The 6,304-nt window shown below is 35.8% G+C and overlaps 1 long non-coding RNA gene across 2 annotated transcripts; it reads left to right on the top strand.

Annotated features, from left to right (window-relative positions):
• The first annotated feature begins 1,652 nt into the window (after positions 1-1,652).
• On the top strand, positions 1,653-5,645 carry LOC113470567. Of its 2 annotated transcripts, none has more exons than XR_003393581.1 (3): positions 1,653-2,320; positions 4,807-5,208; positions 5,291-5,645. It is a non-coding gene; the product is annotated as an uncharacterized LOC113470567 (long non-coding RNA). The 2 variants fall into 2 exon arrangements; XR_003393580.1 differs by having other exon boundaries at positions 4,768-5,208.
• The last annotated feature ends 659 nt before the right edge of the window (positions 5,646-6,304 follow it).

The following is a 6,304-nucleotide window of genomic DNA, read 5'->3' as shown; positions in this document are numbered from 1 at the left end:
ATGAGAAATATTCTCCCTTCGATAAGATGATAGAAGGGAGTATTCTCCTTCTTATAAAACTAGCTGAAATCCATTGCTTCAGGCTGTGGTTATGTACTGGGTTGAGACAAGCTTGGACAAGGTGAGATAGGATATTGTTTCTACAGTTTTGCATTGGAGTGGTAACTTAAGCAAGGATAGTGTGGGAGTGTTTTGTATTTTTTCTAACCTTCTGTCCCATTGGCCATGTTTAAAATTTATGGTACTTGTGTGGAAGTCACGTCCGTGGAATATTGCTACCAATACCAAAGGAACTGGCACAAACAAGCAGTGACCAGTGTTATTATAGGGTTAGGTTAAACACAAGAAGGAGTTTTCACAATTAGAGCAGTGATTAGTGTTATAGGTATAGGGTTAGGTTAAATACAAAAAGGAGCTTTTCTTTTCCACGTACGTGACTTCTGCATAATTACCAAATTTATTTTATATTTATTTTTGTTTGCTTTGTAATTTGCTTGTTTGTAATATCTAATATAAATGAAAAGTATAATATAAACGTGCAAGCTTGAGATAAAAAGTAAAAAATTATTTCAGATTGTACAAGTTGCAGAAAAATTTTGAATTTCCCGCCAACTTTACATGCTCATGAAGGCTGTGTTAAGTTACCACATCATTTTCCACACACCAAGAAAGGACAGGAATGGCCCATCTCAACCTGGTACATAACCACACCCTCACTCCGGATTTCAGCTAGTTGATCCCTAGGCATGGCCGAAACTAAAAACATAAACAAATCTCAAAATATTAGTGGAGACTTGAGAGAGGAAAACTTTTCTCTTGTGAAGTCTCTGCTTCCTGTGTATTTTTTGCGGAGGATTTTGGGAATCATCCTAGTGATGTTCATAATCAATTATTAATTGATGCACAGCTCATGCAGGAGGTATTGAGACGCCTGCACCGCTGGTGCCAGGACAACCTGATGGAGCTAAATCTGAGCAAATGTAAAGTTCTGACCTATCATACCTGTAAAAACCCATACATCTATCCGTACACACTCAATAATACACTTATCAGTCGAGTGAATCAAATGAAAGATCTGGGTGTAACATTTGACCACAATCTCAAATTCAATAACCATTATTTAAATATAAAAAGTAAAGCACTAAGATTATTAGGCTTCCTCTACAGGCATACTCAGGACTTCAGAAATACGAACACATTAAAAACCCTTTATTATGCCTACGTACGTTCTGGTCTTGAGTATTGCTCTGTGGTATGGTCGCCTCAATACAAAGAGCATATAAATTCACTTGAATCTATCCAACACAAATTTTTAAGAACTATTGCATATAAACAACGAAATCCAATCTTAAACCACGACTATACTAACATCATGCAGTCTAATAACATCATGAGCTTAGAAAACAGGAGAAAACTCCAAGATCTAATGTTCCTATTCAAAATTCTTCATAATAAAATTGATTCACCAGAACTTCTTAGTAATATAAACATTAGAGTCAACTCAAGACAAACCAGATTAAATCATACCTTCAAAATCAATAGAAGTCATATAAACATTGCTCAGCATTGCCTAGTAATAATAATGATAATAATAATAATAATAATAATAATAATAATTAAAATAAAAAAATAAATAAAAATAAAACAGTGGCCTGGGACTTTATGAACAGACTGTATAACATATTATTGTTTCTAGTGATTTGTTTAAAAAGTAATTTTTGACTGAACGGCGAAGTTAATGTTAAAATGAGACTGTAGACTTGGCTTGGCTAGTTAGTACCTATACCTATCTATACCTACTCATGTTATCTACGTGACGTTGCAATAAGGTGACAAAGTCATTCGGCACGTTACCTTCAGTAGTTACATTTCTCTCTTATCAAGGAACTGATAAAATTTCCAATCTCATTTGATAATAAGCTTCGAGTTCTAAATCAATGTGAGCGTTGGTTATTGGTTCTCCCATTAGTTAAATTGAAATGACCGAGTGTTTAGCACTTTAACCCTATGAAACTGGATATACATTGTCGCTAAGAATATTCTACTTGTTCAGTACAAGCTGATAGTGTTACTTCTTAAATCTCATCAGTAAATTTAATTACTGTGTACAAATTTTGCACTAGAATTTTTGTTCGTGATTTTCAGAAACTTATTAAGTACGAAGAGTGTGTTCAGTTATTTTCTCCGAAATATAAAGTTATCAAGCGTGTGCTCCGTGAATCCTAAAAGTCTTCTGCTCTTAATCCACGTGATTTAACCATTTAACGATACATCTCAATTACTTTTTTGATCGTGTGTTAGATACAGGGTGTCCAAGAATGTATGCTTAAATTGTTTTTCTCGAAGCCTGCTTGAAATTTCAAAAAACAAAAAAACCCGTAACTTTTTGATTTTTGATGCGATTTTTTTGGCAATGTCGCGATGCGCGAAAAATTTCGCGAAGTCCGTGAATCGGGTGCCAACTTTGGATTTTTAAATGAGAAACCCTATTTATTATTAAATATTCGTTTTCTACGTTAAATTTAAAGTACAATCGACTATTCACTCGAATTTTTGCGGTTCGCGGTTTTCGCGGAATTCGGAAACCGCGAATCACAAAAATGCCTCGAAAGTACAAGTGTGACCAATCAAAAGAGTGTTTTTTGCTCCCAAATTTTATGGTTTCATTATTATTCCAGTTTGGTCCAATATTTCACTGTTTGCGATAGCGCTGTGTTCACGAAATCCGCGAATCCTACATATTTTTCAAATGTACGTGTATGATATATCAAATCATGCTATTTTTTTCGCTTCATCTTTGGATCCGCGAACACCAAAAAGAAGTGAATTGAAAAAGTAATATAACCACAAGATTTCTACGTTCAAAATAGCATGATTTGATATATCATACACGTACATTTGAAAAATATGTATTGGGATTCGCGGATTTCGCGAACACCGCGCTATCGCAAACAGCGAAATATTGGACCAAAATGAAATAATAATGAAACCAATGAAACCATAAAATTTGGGAGCAATAAATCTGGTGTGAACATCACACGACTTTCCTTATCCTATGGAAAGATGCTTATTTGGGTGTTCTTTTATTGTAACTTTTACAATATCTCTAACCGTTTAGTCAGTATAGATGAAAACCGCCAGAAAGTGCTCGAAAGCCGCCAAAGAACAGCCGAAATGCCGCCATCTGCAGCACCTATGTTGGGAAAAAAGGGAGAAAACGGAGGTAGAATGGAGAAGTATAAATAGGAAGGAACGTACCCAAGTCCATTCGAGTGGACTGTATAGGTGATGGTTCTGCACTAGGTACAGAGTGGGGAGAGGATGGAAGGGTGACAATGAAGGATGAGAGATGGATGAAAGAAGGAAAGGAGAGAATGATTATAATATATGGGCCACTCTGTACTTATCTGAATCTGAATTGGATTTCTGCGCCTTGGATCAGTGTTGTCAGATGGCTTCAGTGAAATTATACTAGATTCGTGCTAAAATTATACTAAAATTTGAAAAATTATACTAAATCACTCAAAACGACCGCGGACCGCGAAATTCAAAAAATCTTAGTACTTTTGGTCCATTGAAGTTAAGCAACGTCGAGCGTGGTTAGTAATTGGACGGGTGACCGTCTGGGACCTACTCTCACGACGTGATGTTGGCCTTTCCCAGAGAGAAATGTAGGCCAGAAAGTATAGCCACTTGCCACTTGATATGCCACTTTGATTTTTTGACAGAAGTTAATAAGTTAATTGTTAAAGTTTAAACTTTGATCACTTTGAAGTTTGAATTTTGATCACTTTCACTTTGATGTTTTCCTTTCTTTCCAGAGAAATTATAAGTGAAATCATCTTATAGTTTCCATTTTAGCAGTAGACTTGACGCGGAACTTTGTTAGCCATCACGGATTAGATTTTTCTAAACCCCGCGAAACCTAACAACAATCCACCTAAGGAAAAAAAAATACAATGTAGATAACGCTATCGACTCTAGCCGCTCTTGTCCCCCGGTTGCGGCTGCTGCTTTGATACTATCGATATTTTGAGCCCTGTTTCCATAAATAAATTTCGATACTATCGATATTTTAGGGCCTGTTTCGTTAAAAAATCCGAAAAAACTCCACCGGTCGCTGGCGAAAAATAAAAGGTTTTTTTCGCGCCCGGCATCTGATAGGTCTTACAAATTATACCAAAAAATTATACTAACAAAAAATCTAAAAAATTCCCGATACTAAAAATTATACTAAACAGGTTCAAAATTATACTAGTATCTCAGTATAAATTATACTGATCTGTCAATCACTGCGCTTGGATTGAGATAGGCGTAGGGACACAGGGAAGGTTGACTTGGACACCAGAGATGTGCGAACCGCAAAATGGAAATGTAAAATGTAAATGTACATTTATACATTTTACATTCAAATTGGTTTTGAAAAAAGCATTTTACATTTTAAATATGCTTTTTTTGACCCATTTAATATTTGAAGCCAAAATGCTTTTTTGAAAAAAAAAAAAAAAAAAAAAAATCATGATTTTGGGCCCTAAACTCCCAGTAGAAATGGTTAAGATCGGTGCTACGCTTGGCGGCATTTCGGCCGCATTGTGGCGGTTTTCGGTGTAATTCCATAATATCTCGGGAACGGTAGGAGCTAGAGAGTTGAAATTTGGTATGAAGTCCTGAAATGTGTTAAGGATGCAACACAAAATAGGTGCTGCATTTGGCGGCTTTTGACGGTTTTCAGCTATACTGACTAAACGGTTAGAGATATTGTAAAAGGTGCAATAGAAGAACACCCAAATAAGCATCTTTCCATAGGATAAGGAAAGTCGTGTGATGTTCACACCAGATTTTTTGGATTGAGATTATTTTTCGTGAATTCGCAAAATTTTCAAAGTTCCCGAATCTACAAAAAATGGTCTTAATCTAAAAAGTGATGTAAGTACATGATTTAGGAAGGCAAAACACTGTGAAAGAATGTGTCACACGTTGGTACATAATATGTTCGCAATATTTGGTAAAATCCGCGAATTGTAAAAAAAAAAAAGTGAATGAATAGTCGATTGTAGATTTTACCATGTAAGTAATGTACCTACATGATTGAAATTTTAGATAGAATAATGATATGCAATGAAAAATGGAGGTTCTAATTCAGTCATGTCAAACTCAAAATGTATAGAGGGCCATTTTTGATATTTGTTAAACATTGGGGGGCCGCAGGTATTCACCTAATTCAGTCATGTCAAACTCAAAATGTATAGAGGGCCATTTTTGATATTTGTTAAACATTGGGGGGCCGCAGGTATTCACCCCCCCTGTGGCGAAAGGACGGCAGTGGAAGCGATTGTATTTAAGCGTTTGGGGGATTCACCACACAGTTGGGGAAGATGTTCTCCTGTAGGGTTACTCATAGACTTGGACACACAGAGAGGAACTTCAGGGTTTCAAATAACAAATGAGTAATTTTTATTCACAATAAAGCTTCAAATGTCACAATACAATGTCTTCTATAAAAATGCTTTAACACAATGTCTGTCTTGTAGGTACTCAAAACTATACACTTTTAACTGTAACTTCTCTTCTAAATATCACTTCTTTAAATGTCTCTTCTAACAACTTCTAATAAAAAACTTCTCTATAACTTCTCAAAAAACTTCTCTAAATTAGGCTTCTTCAAATAGGCTTCCTAAATTTCTTCTACTAAATTTTCTCTGGATACTTCTCTGAACAAATTTTCTGTACTACTGAAAAATCTCTACCTTCAGGGTGTCTACCAGACTGGAAATTGTAACTTCTCTTCTAAATATCACTTCTTTAAATGTCTCTTCTAACAACTTCTAATAAAAAACTTCTCTATAACTTCTCAAAAAACTTCAAATAGGCTTCCTAAATTTCTTCTACTAAATTTTCTCTGGATACTTCTCTGAACAAATTTTCTGTACTACTGAAAAATCTCTTACCGAGTACCGAGTAGTGTCGAGTACCGAGTAACTCGAAAAACCGGGTACTTCGAGTATCTCGAGTAGTCGAACGTCGAGTAGTAGGGAGAAAGTTTATATGGTGTCATTTGAGGAAGGGCTTTGTTGTGATGAAATATTCGGGTAAGTGGTTGATTGTCTGTAATAAGGAGAAAATGTTTTCCATATAGATAATTGTAGAAATGTGTCACTCCGAAGATAATCGCCTCACGGTCCAACTGGCTGTAGTTTTGTTCTGAGGAAGTAAGTGAACGTGAAGCGTAAGCAATGGGGTGTTCAATATTATTGATAGTATGGCTGAGGACAGCGGCTATTCCGTAGGGACTCGCGTCTGTAGT

Source organism: Diaphorina citri, unplaced genomic scaffold, assembly GCF_000475195.1.
Source record: "Diaphorina citri unplaced genomic scaffold, Diaci psyllid genome assembly version 1.1 scaffold1670, whole genome shotgun sequence".
NCBI classification, from domain to species: Eukaryota; Metazoa; Arthropoda; class Insecta; order Hemiptera; family Psyllidae; genus Diaphorina; species Diaphorina citri.
Note: the sequence above shows the minus strand (reverse complement) of the source record. Positions and strands in the feature narration are given on the sequence as shown.